Genomic DNA, 20,030 nt, shown 5'->3' on the forward strand with positions numbered 1-20,030 from the left:
GAGAGAAGCCTTGGTCAGTTGCTGCAGCTCACTCTCAGACAGCGCAGTGCTGCTGTCTGAGTGTGAGCTACTGAAAAGGTGGACATCCCTATGTCCGTCCAGGTACTGCGCCGGACGGAGGACAGGGAGCCTGAAAACCGGACTGTCCGGCCTAAAACCGGACGTCTGGCCACCCTAGACTCAGGTGATGTGGCTAGTACATCACCCGCTCATGGAGACAGTAGGTGGAGCTTTATAAAGCACCCAACTGGCACCGTCTTTCCTAAAACAGCTTGAGTGTACTTACTCCTTTCTCTCCAACATAGGTGAGTACTGGTGCAGGCCTGGTGCAGTAGGTGGATAGTACATTTGATGCAGGTGGAGAGGGAGTCTTGCTCCTGCAATCATATAGCCTGCAGAACATTGCAATGGAAATAAGAGAAGGAGCCTTCAGTGAATAGTTGAGATCACCAGTAATGTTTACAGGACACTGTAACCTGTAAACTGCAATGTGGGCTTAAGTTTTAGCCGTGCTGACTGTGGGTCCTGTGTTGTGGCAGCAGTGGTCGTCATGTGGTGTGGTGCCAATTTAATGTAGGGACCCACTCAAAGGAGGACACCTTGACATGGTGAGTGGGCCTATGCATTTTGATCAAAACATATGTTAAGTGCCTCATGTTCATGTTTATATATGATGCTTAACAGCAATACATCAATGGCATGTGGATGTGTGATTCATGCATTTTCTCTATTTTAGAAGACTTAGATGCCTTAATCACTTATGAGCATGGCATCTAATGATTGAGTCCATGTCAGCTGGGACCTTCACCTATCTCCTAAACGGAGCCCTGAAAGTGGTGGATGAAGCATTGTGCATGCGCAGCCGCCCTCCCTTCATTTCTATGGGGTTGTAGAAAATAACCAAGCACTTTGAATCCAGAGGAAAAAAAGCAGACTGGTTTAAGAGCTCCATTTATACAAGCAGGCAAATAACGCAAGTTTGTGAAAGTTTGCATGTTTGATTTGAAGTGTGTTTGTATTGCGTGTGTGACTTTAGATTACGTGACTTCAAATTCAGGGACGTTAGGAGGGGACTACAGTAAGTCAGTTTCTTATCACGGCACTGTATTGTATTTTTCTCTTTCTTGCGTAATCCCCATTTAGTATGTGTTCCATTATTGACAGCGCAGTCCAGTGCACATCTTGTCTGATGTATGCAGTCCTGGAACAGCCATTTGAGGGTGCATATATTTGTTTAAAATGTGAGCAAATTGCCCGTTTGGAATCACACATCGAGTATCTAAACGGGCGAGTTTCAACACTGAGAGGCGTTGACAATTTGGAAAAGAGTTTGCTGCTCACTGAGCAAGCACTCTTTGGGGTAGGTGGGGGAGAGGGTGGTAGCGAGGAGGCTGAGGAAAGTGAGGTAGCTAGCTGTGTAACAGTTAGAAAGCAGGGTAGAGGGAAGAGTGCCAGGGAGGCTAGCCCTTATCTGACACACCCCAATAAGTTTGCAAGGTTGGCAGATGAGGGGGATGTCAGTTCAGAGAGAGCACTGCTGCAGCCGGACTATTCCTCTGCCAGTCAGGGGAATGTCGGCTCCAGTAAGCAGTGGACCAGGAGAGCAGGGCAGGCCAGACAGGTGCTGGTAGTGGGAGACTCAATTATTAGGGGTACAGATAGGGCAATCTGTGACAAAGACTGGGATCGTCGAACGGTGTGTTGACTTCCTGGTGCTCGAGTTTGACACATCGCAAATCGAGTTGACAGATTACTGGGAGGGGCTGAAGAAGATCCAGAGGTCATGGTCCATATCGGAACCAATGACAAAGTTAGAGGTAGGTGAAGCGTCCCCTTAAAAAAGATTTTAGGGATTTAGGTCAAAAGCTTAGGGAAAGGACCTCATAGGTAGTATTTTCCAAAATACTCCCAGTACCACAAGCCACACAAGAAAGGCAGCGGGAGATTAGGGAGGTTAACAAGTGGCTCAAGAACTGGTGTAGGAAGGAGGGGTTTGGGCTCCTGGAGAACTTGGCCGACTTCTCTCTCAGCTACAGGCTCTATCGTAGGGATGGGCTGCACCTCAATGGGGAAGGGGCAGTTGTGTTGTGGTAGAAGATGGCTAGAAGGTTAGAGGAGTGTTTAAACTAGGGACTGGGGGGGAGGGTAACTACATTATAGGAGGGGAATATAGTGCAGATAGAGACCGGGGGCAAGGTAATGGGACTGGGGGAGGAATGGATGGAGGGACTAGAACAGTTCAGAAGGAAAGGTGTAGGGTAAAAAGTATACATAAACCTCTTAAATGTATGTATACTAATGCCAGAAGCCTGAATAATAAAACTGGGGAACTGGAATTAGTGATGTGTGAGGAGAACTATGACATAGTGGGAATAACTGAGACATGGCTGGATGATAGCTATGACTGGGTGGTTAATGTACAGGGTTACAGTCTGTTTAGAAAGTATCGCCAAAACCGGAGAGGAGGAGGGGTCTGCCTTTCTGTAAAGTCCTGTCTAAAGCCCACAGTCCGAGACGATATAAGTGAGGGACATGAACATGTGGAGTCACTGTGGGTAGAAATACATGGAGGCAAAAACAATAATAAATTATTAATAGGAGTTTATTATAAACCAGCTAATATACCAGAGTCCACAGAAAATCTACTACTAAACAAGATAGACGAGGTGGCAGATCATAATGAGGTCGTTATTATGGGGGACTTAAACTACCCAGATATAGACTGGGAAACTGAAACCTGTACATCTCATAAAGGAAACAGGTTCTTGGCAATAACCTAATACAATTACTTTTCCCAACTGGTTCAGGACCCGATTAGAGGGACGGCCATACCAGACTTAGTATTAACCAATAGACCTGACAGAACAACAGACGCGCAGGTTGGGGGACACCTGGGAAATATTGACCATAAAGTAATAACCTCCCAATTATCATTCAAACGTGTGTTTCTTCAGGGAGGAACAAAAATGCCAAACATCAAAAAAGCTAAATTTAGCCAACTACGAGAGGCCATAGGTCTAACTAACTGGGACAAAGTCCTCAAAAATAAAATACAGCCACAAAATAGGATATTTTTAAAAGCATCCTAAAATCTAACTGTGAGAGGTACATACCTTATGGGAATAAAAGGTTAAGGAACAATAAGAAACCAATGTGGATAAATAGAACTGTAAAGAAAGCAATAAATGACAAAAAGAAAGCATTTAAATCACTAAAACAGGAGGGTAGTGAGGAAGCACTGAAACAATAATATAACTATATGGCAAAACATTGAATATGTAAAAAACAAATAAAAGCGGCCAAACTAGAGACCGAGAGAATTATTGCCAAAGAGAGCAAAACTAACCCTAAAATGTTCTCCAATTATATAAATGGTAAAAAGTACAAATCTGAAGGTGTCTGCCCTTTACAGAGTGATAAGGGGGGAGTTGCAGAGAGCGATGAGGAAAAAGCAAAGCTATTAAATATTTTTTTCTCCACTGTATTCACTGAAGAAAATAAACTGTCAGATGAAATGCAGAATGTAAAAGTAAATTCCCCATTAAAAGTGCCCTCTCTGGCTGACCGAGCTCGATGGCGGCTGCTTGAGAACAGAGCTCCTGCCACTAGAACCTTTCTCAGCACTAGTCTAAGCACCACCCGACCTGCGGGATGAAGATTCAACCTAAAGACTCAACCAGAGCCATAGCGGAACAAAAGAGGGATCTCCCACAGCACTCCGACATGGAGAAGTACTTGCAGAAGCCGGCACCTCAGACAACCTCGCGTCCTTGTAAGATGGCGCCGAAACGAGGGGAAGAGGAGGAAGGAGCAGGAGATGCTGGCTCTGCAGCGGCGTGTAAAGTCTTGGCTGAGGTGAGCAGACCACATATGGGGGACGATCCGACAGCTCTCACTCGTGACTTCTTAGAATGCGCCCTGCAAAGGGCTTTAGCTCCGATAGCTGCTGATTTAACCACTATAAAAGCAGAGGTCCGCCATATTGGGAACAGAGTGGAGGCGCTGGAGCAAACACAAGACGCCATAATTACCTTCAACTTAGCGGTCAAAAGCTCCCTAGGCTCGCACACCAGAGCCATGAACAGCTTACTGCTTCAGATGGAGGACTAGGAAAACAGGAATCGAAGGTGCAATATAAGAGTTAGAGGGTTTCCTGAATCTGAGGTCAGTGAGGATTTGTTTACAGTGATGGACTCACTTTTCATTTTCCTGCTGGGCCCTGATAGAGCCAAAGTCATTACAATTGAGAGAGTGCATAGGGCACTTAGACCTAAACCAGGGTCATCTGAAAACCCCAGAGACATAATATGTGGATTACTAAGCTACAGAGACACAGAGGATATTTTACAAAAGGCAAGGGAGAAAAAAGAGATATCACTACAAGGCAGGAGCGTGCAAATTTTTCAGGACTTAGCGGCCTCTACACTTCAAAAGAGAAGGCTGCTAAAACCGCTGACTGATGTACTGCGCTCTGCAAAGATTCCGTATCGGTGGCTATTTCCCTTTGGCCTCCTGATCTCAGCAGGGAATCGCCGGTTCACTATACGTACCCCTGCCGATTTGATACCATTCTGGGATATGACGGACATAGCTCCTGTTGAGGTTCCCTCATGGCTGCCAGTAGCATCAGAGGAAAAACTGCCGCCATTACCTAAAGTTTCGCCCTGGATTAAACCGAAGCAACAACGGGTGGGACGGAACAAGAAAGCAGTGTACAGGGAAATGGACACTTGAACTCTTGATAGACGAGTTGTCGGGCTATGCCTGGTAGGCCTTCCTACCGCTCTACCTCGTGTCTATTCGCTGTTTGAAGTGATATTGTCTTCTCATATTGCTTACAACACCTTTATTTTTAGGCACAATTTGTCTTGTACTAGGTTTAAAACCCTTTAAGGTTAAGCAAGAGGTTTCTAGACTATTAAGCGGTTGAAATCTTGTATACCTGAATCTAACCCAATTTGTTATTGGGATACCAGATGGCAGTCGGGTGTTCAGTTGCCATTGGTAGTTATCCAATTGGGCTGAGAGGGTTCTTAATCTTAAACCGGTGAGCTGGCTGATGGAGACTTTGGACAAGATATCCGCATTCTCTACTGGCTGGTTGTTCATAGGAGGCGATTTTAATTTGGCTTTAAATCCACTATTAGATTCTTCCTCCCAGAGATCGGTTATCTCCTTCAAAGCGCTTAAATCCCTGAAAACGCGTCTGAGAGACCTACATGTAGTTGATGTATGGCGATCAATTCATGGGGATAGAAGGGACTATACCTTCTATTCAAATCCGCACAAGTCTTACCAAAGGCTTGACTACCTTCTTATCCCAGAACAACATTTAACCTTAGTCAAATCAGCTGATATAGATAACACAACAACATCCGACCACGCCATGATGCATTGTGCCATTACGATTCCTGGGATATCAGGGAAGGAATGGTCGTGGAGAATAAACCATACGTTAATGGATACACAAAAACATGTAGAAGGTATCTCAGAGAAACTGAAAGATTATTTCGATATAAACGAGTCCTCAGCCACATCACCTACTATAGTATGGGAGGCGCATAAGGCGGTGATACGGGGAGAGTTCATAGCTTTAGGATCGCACCTCAAGAAAGAACGTATGGAACGGTTGACGGACTTACTATTAAAAATCTCTCAACTAGAAAGAGTACACAAACAATCGCTAGCAGTAAAGGATTTTGAATCGCTAGTTACTCTTAGGCAAGATCTGAAATCGCTTCTTAATAATAAATCCGCTAAAGCGTATTTAAGAGTCAAACAAAAGCATTATATACATGGGAATAGAGGGAGTAAAATCCTCCCGGCAATGATTAAAAAGAGAACAGAACAGGCGTTTATCAAACAAATGAGAAAAACCGACGGTTCGTTAACTACGGATGCAAATGAGATTTCCAAGGTGTTTACAACATATTACCATGATTTATATAATATAAGGAAAAATGAACCCATAGAGGACTGCCAGGCCAGGAGCGATAAGATGAAGGCCTACTTAAAAAATCTCAATCTACCGGAATTATCGGGAGGAGATACTGAACAATTAACGGCCCCTATAACATTAGGAGAGATAGAGAAAGTCCTAATAAGTATTCCTAAAGGTAAAATCCCGGGACCAGATGGTTTAACGGTTGCTTACTATAGAAAATTCCTTCCTACGCTAGGCCCTCGCCTGGTCTCCCTTTTTAATGCCCTATTACAAGGAGTACCTCTGCCCAAACAGTCACTGGAAGCCCATATTACAGTGCTGCCCAAACCGGGTAACGACCCAGTCATGCCGGCTAGCTATAGACCAATATCACTGCTTAATGCAGATATCAAAATATGGGCCAAGATCCTAGCTCGTAGGGCCGCGCCCATGCTCAAAAATCTAATCTCACCAGAGCAGTCAGGGTTTGTGGGAGGCAGGGAGTGCAGAGACAGCACATTTCGGGTAATACAGGCTAAGCAGTACGCCTTATCTCACGGGAAGGGGCTCACATTCCTGAGTACCGATGCCGAGAAGGCTTTTGATAGGGTAGATTGGTAGTTAATGGAAGCTACTCTGTATAGGTTTGGCTTTCCTTCTCAGTTTGTGGCCGCTGTGCTGTCTCTGTACTCCTCACCCACGGCGAGGGTACGTGTCAATGGGAATCTCACACCTCACTTTGATATTAGAAATGGGACCCGCCAGGGCTGTCCTTTGTCACCAACCCTATTTATATTGTGTCTGGAGACCTTTATTCAGGCCATCAGACAAGATGAGGGAATCCAAGGACTTAAAATAGGTTCACAGACACATAAGGTAGCAGCATTCGCGGACGATATGCTTCTACTGCTCTCCAAACCATTAGAAGCGTTCCCAGCACTATTGTTAACACTCCTCGAACCACATAACATAACAAGAAACCCTGAACAGTTATTTTTGCAAAACTACCCCAAACTATTAACAGATATTAAAACTCAATTAAATGAGCTGAAAATCCCCTTTTTGACATGGTTAGGAAGAAAGAATGTGTCGAAAACTTATATAGTTCCTAAACTCTTATACCTGATGCAGACAGTTCCTGTACCTTTACCACAGCACTATCTGACTCAGGTGAGAAGGACCTTTTCCAATTTTGTGTGGAATCAGGCCAAACCCAGATTAGCCTATAAGAGACTGACTCTACCCAAACATAAAGAAGGGTTTGGACTACCAGATATTAGTGGATACTATGGTGCAATTCAAATGAGACTAAACTCGGAGATAGCAAATCCTCGAGTTACTAAACTAGGTTGCCAAATTGCTAGGAGGAAACTGGGACCGAGGAATTTTGCCATGTTATGGGACACGCGTAGAAAGCCCTCTGGTAGAGATAACATACCTAGCTCCTTACGAGGTATGTTTGACAGCTGGTTTAAGCTATCGAGACATTTACATCCCTCAAAGAACCTATCACCCTTCACACCTATTGGTTACCTCCCCTATCTGTTACAAGCGGATTTTCAAGATGACATGGGAATATGGGCAGCTATGGGAGATGTGGCGGTTGGCGACATATTAGAGAACAGAAAGGTCCCATCTATCCATAACCTGAAGGACAGGTTTAAGCGCATTCCTTGGGCCCCAACCCATTACTCACAATTAGGGATGAGCGAACTCGAACTGTATAGTTCGGGTTCGTACCGAATTTTGGGGTGTCCGTGACACGGACCCGAACCCGGACATTTTCGTAAAAGTCCGGGTTCGGGTTCGGTGTTCGTCGCTTTCTTCGCGCTTTTGTGACGCTTTCTTGGCGATTTTTGAAAGGCTGCAAAGCAGCCAATCAACAAGCGTCATACTACTTGCCCCAAGAGGCCATCACAGCCATGCCTACTATTGGCATGGCTGTGATTGGCCAGAGCACCATGTGACCCAGCCTCTATTTAAGCTGGAGTCACATAGCGCCGCCCGTCACTCTGCTCTGATTAGCGTAGGGAGAGGTTGCGGCTGCGACAGTAGGGCGAGATTAGGCAGATTAACTCCTCCAAAGGACTTGATTAACTGATCGATCTGCAGCTGTGGATCATTGAGCTGCTGATCCTCAATTGCTCACTGTTTTTAGGCTGCCCAGACCGTTTGTCAGTCACATTTTTCTGGGGTGATCGGCGGCCATTTTGTGTCTTGTGGTGCGCCAGCACAAGCTGCGACCAAGTGCATTTAACCCTCAATGGTGTGGTTGTTTTTTGGCTAAAGCCTACATCAGGGTGAAGCTGTCACACCAAGTGCATTTAACCAGCAATAGTCTGTTTATTTTTTGGCCATATACTACATCAGGGGCAAGCTGCGCCTGTCACCAAGTGCATTTAACCCTCAATGGTGCGTTTGTTTTTTGGCTAAAGCCTACATCAGGGTGAAGCTGTCACACCAAGTGCATTTAACCAGCAATAGTCTGTTTATTTTTTGGCCATATACTACATCAGGGGCAAGCTGCGCCCGTCACCAAGTGCATTTAACCCTCAGTAGTGTGGTTGGTCAAGCTATCACACCAAGTGCATTTAACCAGCAATAGTCTGTTCATTTTTTGGCCATATACTAAATCAGGGGCAAGCTGCGCCCGTCACCAAGTGCATTTAACCAGCAATAGTCTGTTCATTTTTTGGCCATATACTACATCAGGGGCAAGCTGCGCCCGTCACCAAGTGCATTTAACCCTCAGTAGTGTGGTTGGTCAAGCTGTGACACCAAGTGCATTTAACCAGCAATAGTCTGTTCATTTTTTGGCCATATACTACATCAGGGGCAAGCTGCGCCCATCACCAAGTGCATTTAACCAGCAATAGTGTGGTTATTTTTTGGCCATATCCCAGTCTAATTCTGTCACTAAATCCATACCGGTCACCCAGCGCCTAAATACTAGGCCTCAAATTTATATCCCGCTAAATCTCTCGTTACCGCTGTCCTGTTGTGGCTGGGAAAGTTATTTAGTGTCCGTCAAAGCACATTTTTTGTTCTGGGTTGAAATACAATTCCCAATTTAGCAATTTAAAAATTTAGTGGTTTCTGCTGTATCAGAGCTATTTGAAATCTATCCCTAAAAGGGTATATAATATTCAAGGTGCACATAGGGTCATTCAGAATAACTTCACACACCCGCTACTGTGCATTTCCAAGTCTAATTCTGTCACTAAACCCATACCTGTCGCCCAGCGCCTAAATACTAGGCCTCAAATTCATATCCAGCTAAATCTGTCGTTAGTGCTGTAGCTGGGCGAGTTATTTAGTGTCCGTTCAAGCACATTTCTTGTTCTGGGTTGAAATACAATTCCCAATTTAGCAATTTCATAATTTAGTGGTTTCTGCTATATCAGAGCTATTTGAAATCTATCCCTAAAAGGGTAGATCATATTGAAGGTGCACAAAGGGACATTCAGAATAACTTCACACACCCGCTACTGTGCATTTCCAAGTCTAATTCTGTCACTAAACCCATACCTGTCACCCAGCGCCTAAATACTAGGCCTCAAATTTATATCCAGCTAAATCTGTCCTTAGTGCTGTAGCTGGGCGAGTTATTTAGTGTCCGTTCAAGCACATTTCTTGTTCTGGGTTGAAATACAATTCCCAATTTAGCAATTTCATAATTTAGTGGTTTCTGCTATATCAGAGCTATTTGAAATCTATCCCTAAAAGGGTAGATCATATTGAAGGTGCACATAGGGACATTCAGAATAACTTCACACACCCGCTACTGTGCATTTCCAAGTCTAATTCTGTCACTAAACCCATACCTGTCACCCAGCGCCTAAATACTAGGCCTCAAATTTATATCCAGCTAAATCTGTCCTTAGTGCTGTAGCTGGGCGAGTTATTTAGTGTCCGTTCAAGCACATTTCTTGTTCTGGGTTGAAATACAATTCCCAATTTAGCAATTTCATAATTTAGTGGTTTCTGCTATATCAGAGCTATTTGAAATCTATCCCTAAAAGGGTATATAATATTCAAGGTGCACATTGGGTCATTCAGAATAACTTCACACACACCCGCTACTGTGTATTTCCAAGTCTAATTCTGTCACTAAACCCATACCTGTCACCCAGCGCCTAAATACTAGGCCTCAAATTTATATCCTGCTAAATCTCTCGTTAACGCTGTCCTGTTGTGGCTGGGAAAGTTATTTAGTGTCCGTCAAAGCACATTTTTTGTTCTGGGTTGAAATACAATTCCCAATTTAGCAATTTCATAATTTAGTGGTTTCTGCTATATCAGAGCTATTTGAAATCTATCCCTAAAAGGGTATATAATATTCAAGGTGCACATTGGGTCATTCAGAATAACTTCACACACACCCGCTACTGTGTATTTCTAAGTCTAATTCTGTCACTAAACCCATACCTGTCACCCAGCGCCTAAATACTAGGCCTCAAATTTATATCCTGCTAAATCTCTCGTTAACGCTGTCCTGTTGTGGCTGGGAAAGTTATTTAGTGTCCGTCAAAGCACATTTTTTGTTCTGGGTTGAAATACAATTCCCAATTTAGCAATTTCATAATTTAGTGGTTTCTGCTATATCAGAGCTATTTGAAATCTATCCCTAAAAGGGTATATAATATTCAAGGTGCACATTGGGTCATTCAGAATAACTTCACACACACACGCTTCTGTGCATTTCCAAGTCTAATTCTGTCACTAAATCCATACCGGTCAACCAGCGCCTAAATACTAGGCCTCAAATTTATATCCCGCTGAATTTGAATACAATACATTGGGCCAAATAATATATTTGTTGTTGTGGTGAACCATAACAATGAGAAAAACATCTAGTAAGGGACGCGGACGTGGACATGGTCGTGGTGGTGTTAGTGGACCCTCTGGTGCTGGGAGAGGACGTGGCCGTTCTGCCACATCCACACGTCCTAGTGTACCAACTACCTCAGGTCCCAGTAGCCGCCAGAATTTACAGCGATATATGGTGGGGCCCAATGCCGTTCTAAGGATGGTAAGGCCTGAGCAGGTACAGGCATTAGTCAATTGGGTGGCCGACAGTGGATCCAGCACGTTCACATTATCTCCCACCCAGTCTTCTGCAGAAAGCGCACAGATGGCGCCTGAAAACCAACCCCATCAGTCTGTCACATCACCCCCATGCATACCAGGGAAACTGTCTCAGCCTCAAGTTATGCAGCAGTCTCTTATGCTGTTTGAAGACTCCGCTGGCAGGGTTTCCCAAGGGCATCCACCTAGCCCTTCCCCAGCGGTGAAAGACATAGAATGCACTGACGCACAACCACTTATGTTTCCTGATGATGAGGACATGGGAATACCACCTCAGCATGTCTCTGATGATGACGAAACACAGGTGCCAACTGCTGCGTCTTTCTGCAGTGTGCAGACTGAACAGGAGGTCAGGGATCAAGACTGGGTGGAAGACGATGCAGGGGACGATGAGGTCCTAGACCCCACATGGAATGAAGGTCGTGCCACTGACTTTCACAGTTCGGAGGAAGAGGCAGTGGTGAGACCGAGCCAACAGCGTAGCAAAAGAGGGAGCAGTGGGCAAAAGCAGAACACCCGCCGCCAAGAGACTCCGCCTGCTACTGACCGCCGCCATCTGGGACCGAGCACCCCAAAGGCAGCTTCAAGGAGTTCCCTGGCATGGCACTTCTTCAAACAATGTGCTGACGACAAGACCCGAGTGGTTTGCACGCTGTGCCATCAGAGCCTGAAGCGAGGCATTAACGTTCTGAACCTGAGCACAACCTGCATGACCAGGCACCTGCATGCAAAGCATGAACTGCAGTGGAGTAAACACCTTAAAACCAAGGAAGTCACTCAGGCTCCCCCTGCTACCTCTTCTGCTGCTGCCGCCTCGGCCTATTCTGCTGCTGCCGCCTCGGCCTCTTCCTCCGCCTCTGGAGGAACGTTGGCACCTGCCGCCCAGCAAACAGGGGATGTACCACCAACACCACCACCACCACCTCCGTCACCAAGCGTCTCAACCATGTCACACGCCAGCGTTCAGCTCTCCATCTCACAAACATTTGATAGAAAGCGTAAATTCCCACCTAGCCACCCTCGATCCCTGGCCCTGAATGCCAGCATTTCTAAACTACTGGCCTATGAAATGCTGTCATTTAGGCTGGTGGACACAGACAGCTTCAAACAGCTCATGTCGCTTGCTGTCCCACAGTATGTTGTTCCCAGCCGGCACTACTTCTCCAAGAGAGCCGTGCCTTCCCTGCACAACCAAGTATCCGATAAAATCAAGTGTGCACTGCGCAACGCCATCTGTAGCAAGGTCCACCTAACCACAGATACGTGGACCAGTAAGCACGGCCAGGGACGCTATATCTCCCTAACTGCACACTGGGTAAATGTAGTGGCAGCTGGGCCCCAGGCGGAGAGCTGTTTGGCGCACGTCCTTCCGCCGCCAAGGATCGCAGGGCAACATTCTTTGCCTCCTGTTGCCACCTCCTCCTTCTCGGCTTCCTCCTCCTCTTCTTCCACCTGCTCATCCAGTCAGCCACACACCTTCACCACCAACTTCAGCACAGCCCGGGGTAAACGTCAGCAGGCCATTCTGAAACTCATATGTTTGGGGGACAGGCCCCACACCGCACAGGAGTTGTGGCGGGGTATTGAACAACAGACCGACGAGTGGTTGCTGCCGGTGAGCCTCAAGCCCGGCCTGGTGGTGTGTGATAATGGGCGAAATCTCGTTGCAGCTCTGGGACTAGCCAATTTGACGCACATCCCTTGCTTGGCGCATGTGCTGAATTTGGTGGTGCAGAAGTTCATTCACAACTACCCCGACATGTCAGAGCTGCTGCATAAAGTGCGGGCCGTCTGTTCGCGCTTCCGGCGTTCACATCCTGCTGCTGCTCGCCTGTCTGCGCTACAGCGTAACTTCGGCCTTCCCGCTCACCGCCTCATATGCGACGTGCCCACCACGTGGAACTCCACCTTGCACATGCTGGACAGACTGTGCGAGCAGCAGCAGGCCATAGTGGAGTTTCAGCTGCAGCACGCACGGGTCAGTCGCACTACAGAACAGCACCACTTCACCACCAATGACTGGGCCTCCATGCGAGACCTGTGTGCCCTGTTGCGCTGTTTCGAGTACTCCACCAACATGGCCAGTGGCGATGACACCGTTATCAGCGTTACAATACCACTTCTATGTCTCCTTGAGAAAACACTTAGGGCGATGATGGAAGAGGAGGTGGCCCAGGAGGAGGAGGAGGAGGAGGAAGAGGGGTCATTTTTAGCACTTTCAGGCCAGTCTCTTCGAAGTGACTCAGAGGGAGGTTTTTGGCAACAGCAGAGGCCAGGTACAAATGTGGCCAGCCAGGGCCCACTACTGGAGGACGAGGAGGACGAGGATGAGGAGGAGGTGGAGGAGGATGAGGATGAAGCATGGTCACAGCGGGGTGGCACCCAACGCAGCTCGGGTCCATCACTGGTGCGTGGCTGGGGGGAAAGGCAGGACGATGACGATACGCCTCCCACAGAGGACAGCTTGTCCTTACCCCTGGGCAGCCTGGCACACATGAGCGACTACATGCTGCAGTGCCTGCGCAACGACAGCAGAGTTGCCCACATTTTAACCTGTGCGGACTACTGGGTTGCCACCCTGCTGGATCCACGCTACAAAGACAATGTGCCCACCTTACTTCCTGCACTGAAGCGTGATAGGAAGATGCGCGAGTACAAGCGCACGTTGGTAGACGCGCTACTGAGAGCATTCCCAAATGTCACAGGGGAACAAGTGGAAGCCCAAGGCCAAGGCAGAGGAGGAGCAAGAGGTCGCCAAGGCAGCTGTGTCACGGCCAGCTCCTCTGAGGGCAGGGTTAGCATGGCAGAGATGTGGAAAACTTTTGTCAACACGCCACAGCTAACTGCACCACCACCTGATACGCAACGTGTTAGCAGGAGGCAACATTTCACTAACATGGTGGAACAGTACGTGTGCACACCCCTCCACGTACTGACTGATGGTTCGGCCCCATTCAACTTCTGGGTCTCTAAATTGTCCACGTGGCCAGAGCTAGCCTTTTATGCCTTGGAGGTGCTGGCCTGCCCGGCAGCCAGCGTTTTGTCTGAACGTGTATTCAGCACGGCAGGGGGCGTCATTACAGACAAACGCAGCCGCCTGTCTACAGCCAATGTGGACAAGCTGACGTTCATAAAAATGAACCAGGCATGGATCCCACAGGACCTGTCCGTCCCTTGTCCAGATTAGACATTAACTACCTCCCCATAACCATATATTATTGGACTCCAGGGCACTTCCTCATTCAATCCTATTTTTATTTTCATTTTACCATTATATTGCGAGGCTACCCAAAGTTGAATGAACCTCTCCTCTGCCTGTGTGCTAGGCCTAAATATATGCCAATGGACTGTTGCAGTGGTGGCTGACATGAAGCCTGATTCTCTGCTATGACATGCAGACTAATTCTCTGCTGACATGAAGCCAGATTGTCTGTTACGGGACCTCTCTCCTCTGCCTGGGTGCTGGGCCTAAATTTATGACAATGGACTGTTGCAGTGGTGGCTGATGTGAAGCCTGATTCTCTGCTATGACATGCAGACTGATTCTCTGCTGACATGAAGCCAGATTGTCTGTTACGGGACCTCTCTGCTCTGCCTGTGTGCTAGGCCTAAATATATGCCAATGGACTGTTGCAGTGGTGGGTGACGTGAAGCCTCATTCTCTGCTATGACATGCAGACTGATTCTCTGCTGACATGAAGCCAGATCGTCTGTTACGGGACCTCTCTGCTCTGCCTGTGTGCTAGGCCTAAATATATGCCAATGGACTGTTGCAGTGGTGGGTGACGTGAAGCCTCATTCTCTGCTATGACATGCAGACTGATTCTCTGCTGTCATGAAGCCAGATTGTCTGTTACGGGACCTCTCTGCTCTGCCTGTGTGCTAGGCCTAAATATATGCCAATGGACTGTTGCAGTGGTGGGTGACGTGAAGCCTCATTCTCTGCTATGACATGCAGACTGATTCTCTGCTGACATGAAGCCAGATTGTCTGTTACGGGACCTCTCTCCTCTGCCTGTGTGCTAGGCCTAAATATATGCCAATGGACTGTTGCAGTGGTGGCTGACGTGAAGCCTCATTCTCTGCTATGACATGCAGACTGATTCTCTGCTGACATGAAGCCAGATCGTCTGTTACGGGACCTCTCTGCTCTGCCTGTGTGCTAGGCCTAAATATATGCCAATGGACTGTTGCAGTGGTGGGTGACGTGAAGCCTCATTCTCTGCTATGACATGCAGACTGATTCTCTGCTGTCATGAAGCCAGATTGTCTGTTACGGGACCTCTCTGCTCTGCCTGTGTGCTAGGCCTAAATATATGCCAATGGACTGTTGCAGTGGTGGGTGACGTGAAGCCTCATTCTCTGCTATGACATGCAGACTGATTCTCTGCTGACATGAAGCCAGATTGTCTGTTACGGGACCTCTCTCCTCTGCCTGTGTGCTAGGCCTAAATATATGCCAATGGACTGTTGCAGTGGTGGCTGACGTGAAGCCTCATTCTCTGCTATGACATGCAGACTGATTCTCTGCTGACATGAAGCCAGATTCTCTGTTACGGGACCTCTCTCCTCTGCCTGTGTGTGTGCTGGGCCTAAATATATGCCAATGGACTGTTGCAGTGGTGGCTGACGTGAAGCCTCATTCTCTGCTATGACATGCAGACTAATTCTCTGCTGACATGAAGACAGATTCTCTGTTACGGGACCTCCCTCCTCTGCCTGGGTGCTGGGCCTAAATATATGCCAATGGACTGTTGCAGTGGTGGCTGACGTGAAGCCTCATTCTCTGCTATGACATGCAGACTAATTCTCTGCTGACATGAAGACAGATTCTCTGTTACGGGACCTCTCTCCTCTGCCTGGGTGCCGGGGCCTAAATATCTGAGAATGGACTGTTCCAGTGGTGGGTGACGGGAAGCCAGATTCTCTGCTATGGAACCTCTCTCCAATTGATTTTGGTTAATTTTTATTTATTTAATTTTTATTTTATCATTATTCATTTCCCTATCCACATTTGTTTGCAGGGGATTTACCTACATGTTGCTGCCTTTTGCAGCCCTCTAGCTCTTTCCTGGGCTGTTTTACAGCCTTTTTAGTGCCGAAAAGTTCGGGTCCCCATTGACTTCAATGGGGTTCGGGTTCGGGACGAAGTTCGGATCGGGTTCGGATCCCGAACCCGAACATTTCCGGGATGTTCGGCCGAACTTCTCGAACCCGAACATCCAGGTGTTCGCTCAACTCTACTCACAATTTAATAAGGTATGCTCCCAGTATTTAATGAGCACTGCAAGTAGTTATGTCCCCACCTGGTACGACACGTTATGTAGTCAACCGACATATATGAAGGGTATTGTCTCACGTCTATATAATAAAATACTAGAGATAGGATCAGACCTCAGACCATCGTTTGTCACAAAGTGGGAAGAAGAGATTAGGCAATCACTAGATGATAGCACTGTTGAAAGATTACTCGCACACTCACATGGTTATTCCAGGTGTATTAAGATCCAGGAAAATGCTTTTAAGATAGTCACGAGATGGTACAAAACACCGGATATGTTGCACCTGAAGTACCTGCCGAATGCTGGAGATGTGGGGAGGCTGAAGGTAACATGCAACATATATGGTGGTCATGCCCACAAATCACTAGATATTGGGATTTAGTGTCAAGGGAGATCCAAAAGATCTGCAAGATTCAATCACCCCTTACACCACAGGTAGCACTTCTCAACTTACCGGATAGTCATTACAAGCTGACCAATAATTCATTACCTGCGCAACTGATAGCTGCGGCAAGGCTTCTTATCCCGAAATATTGGTTATCCAAGCAGATCCCCAGTCTGAGGGAATGGAGATCTACCAACTGGAAGAACTTACTAGTTGGGAGACTCTATCCCATGATAGATTTCTACTAGTCTGGGACAAATGGTCTGAATGGTACAGGGAGTACACTACCTGAACGATTGTTTAATGTATATGGGCTGTTTCTCTGAAGAGGTGTTTGGTATGGAATCTCTAATGTCCGCCTCCCACTTACATAAGACAGTTCTTTATTTAGAATTACTTGGAGGTCTAAGTTGAAAATCAAGAGAATCTCCTCTTAAAGCGGTGACATTACAAGGCTGCTTAAGACCACACTAACAAGCCATGCAATGTGTCTTTTCTTTTAATAATGCAACTAGTATAATTGCACTTCTCAGAAAATGTATTTGACCAACTTTGTGACAATTAAGGATATGGAGTACATCTTATTGTTCATTGTATTATTCACTTGTGTTTATTATTGTGACTACCTGCAAGTGTCATATCGATTTGATGTGAATGATCATCAAAAATTCTAAAATAAAGATTTGACAAAAAGAAAAGTGCCCTCTCTGACCCAGGAAGAAGTACAGCGGCTTCTTAGGCTACTTTCACACCTGCGTTAGGTGCGGATCCGTCTGGTATCTGCACAGACGGATCCACACCTATAATGCAAACGCTTGTATCCATTCAGAACGGATCCGTTTGCATTAATGAAAGTCAATGGGGGACGGATCCATTTTCAACTGCACAATATTGTGTTAGTGAAAACAGATCTGTCCCCATTGACTTACATTATAAGTCAGGACGGATCCGTTTGGCTCGCCAGGCGGACACCAAAACGCTGCAAGCAGCGTTTTGGTGTCCGCATCTAGAGCGGAATGGAGCCAAACTGATGCATTCTGAACAGATCCTTATCCATTCAGAATGCATTGGGGCTGTACTGATCCATTTTGAATCGTTTGTGAGATCCCTGAAACGGAGTTCAAAACACCAGTGTGAAAGTAGCCTTAAAAAGATTACAATAGACAAATCGCCAGGACCAGATGGCATACACCCCCGTATCCTAAAAGAATTAAGTAATGTCATAGCCAGACCCTTATTTCTGATATTTAAGGACTCTATACTGACAGGGAATGTTCCACAGGATTGGCGCATAGCAAATGTGGTGCCAATATTCAAAAAGGGTCCAAAATCAGAGCCTGGAAACTATAGGCCGGTAAGTTTAACATCTGTTGTGGGTAAACTGTATGAAGGTTTTCTAAGAGATGCTATCTTGGAGCACCTCAATGAAAATAAGCAAATAATGCCATATCAGCATGGCTTCACGAGGGATTCGTCATGTCAAACTAATTGAATCAGTTTCTATGAGGAGGTAAGTTCTAGACTTGACAGCAGCGAATCAATGGATGTCGTATATCTGGACTTCTCCAAAGCATTTGACACTGTACCGCATAAAAGGTTAGTATATAAAATGAGAATGCTTGGACTGGGAGAAAATGTCTGTATGTGGGTAAGTAACTGGCTGAGTGATAGAAAACAGAGGGTGGTTATTAACGGTACACACTCAGATTGGGTCACTAGCGGAGTACCTCAGGGGTCAGTATTGGGCCCTATTCTCTTTAATATATTTATTAATGATCTTGTAGAAGGCTTGCACAGTAAAATAGTTTTTGCAGATGACACTAAACTGTGTAAAGTAATTAACACTGAAGAGGACAGTATACTGCTACAGAGGGATCTGGATAGATTGGAGGCTTGGGCAGATAAGTGGCAGATGAGGTTTAACACTGACAAATGTAAGGTTATGTACACGGGTAGGAATAATACAAGTCACCCATACATACTAAATGGTAAAACACTGGGTAACACTGACATGGAAAAGGACCTAGGAATTTTAGTGAACAGCAAACTAAGCTGTACAAACCAGTGTCAGGTAGCTGCTGCCAAGGCCAATAAGATAATGGGTTGCATCAAAAGAGGCATAGATGCCTGTGATGAGAACATAGTCCTACCACTTTACAAATCACTGGTCAGACCACACATGGAGTACTGTGTACAGTTCTGGGCTCCTGTGAACAAGGCAGACATAGCAGAGCTGGAGAGGGTTCAGAGGAGGGCAAGATCTCTCACATCATCTACTGTATTTATCCCCAGGACTGTGACGAGGGGACATCCTCTGCGTCTGGAGGAAAGAAGGTTTGTACACAAACATAGAAGAGGATTATTTTCAGTGAGAGCAGTGAGACTATGGAACTCTCTGCCTGAGGAGGTGGTGATGGTGAGTTCACTAAAAGAGTTCAAGAGGGGCTTTGATGTATTTCTGGAGTGTAATAATATTACAGGTTATAGCTACTAGAGATGGGTTGTTGACCCAGGGAGTTATCGGATTGCCTGAATGGAGTCGGGAAGGAATTTCTTTCCCCTTAAGTAGGGAAAATTGGCTTCTACCTCACAGGTTTTTTTTTTGCCTTCCTCTGGATCAACTTGCAGGATAACAGGGTGAACTGGATGGACAAATGTATTTTTTCGGCCTTATATACTATGTTACTGGCTCGGCTATTTCCGTCGGGCCCATAGAAGCGAATGGGAGCGGTGGAGGGTCATGCGCTCCAATCACTTCTATGGGAGAGCATTTGGTGGTAGCCGGACCAGAGTCCTCGAGCCACCACTTTGGTCCACTCCATTCTTGATATAGGTGCGGATCCCAGTGGTGGATTGAGAAATATTGCCACATGGATGAAGGCAGATGCAAGGCTTATTACAATAATGATTCGTTGGTGTCAGTTTTTTGTGTTGACAGCAAATACTAATCATTTTGTATCGCTCTTTTGGCAGGGCTTAAGCCTTCCTGTGATAGTACATCAAGGGTTGGTGGGACTTAAAGGGTCTGTCTCATCTGAGACAATGGGGGCATATCTCTAGGATATGCCCCCATTGTCTGATAGGCGCGGGTCCTAACCTATCTCCTAGGGATATGCCCCCATTGTCTCAGATTAGACAACCCCTTGAAGTCCCACCCACTCATGATGTACTATCACAGGAAGGAGTTAATCCTTGCCAAAAGATCGATACGCGATGACTAGTATCTGCTGTCAACACAAAAAACTGACACCAACGAATCATCATTGCAATAAGCCTCGTACCTGCCTTCATTTATGTGGCAATGTTTCTCAACCTTCTGAGCAGTCATATGATAACTAATTGAATATGCTCC

The sequence above is a fragment of the Bufo gargarizans genome, chromosome 1, assembly GCF_014858855.1.
Source record: "Bufo gargarizans isolate SCDJY-AF-19 chromosome 1, ASM1485885v1, whole genome shotgun sequence".
Classification (NCBI taxonomy): domain Eukaryota; kingdom Metazoa; phylum Chordata; class Amphibia; order Anura; family Bufonidae; genus Bufo; species Bufo gargarizans.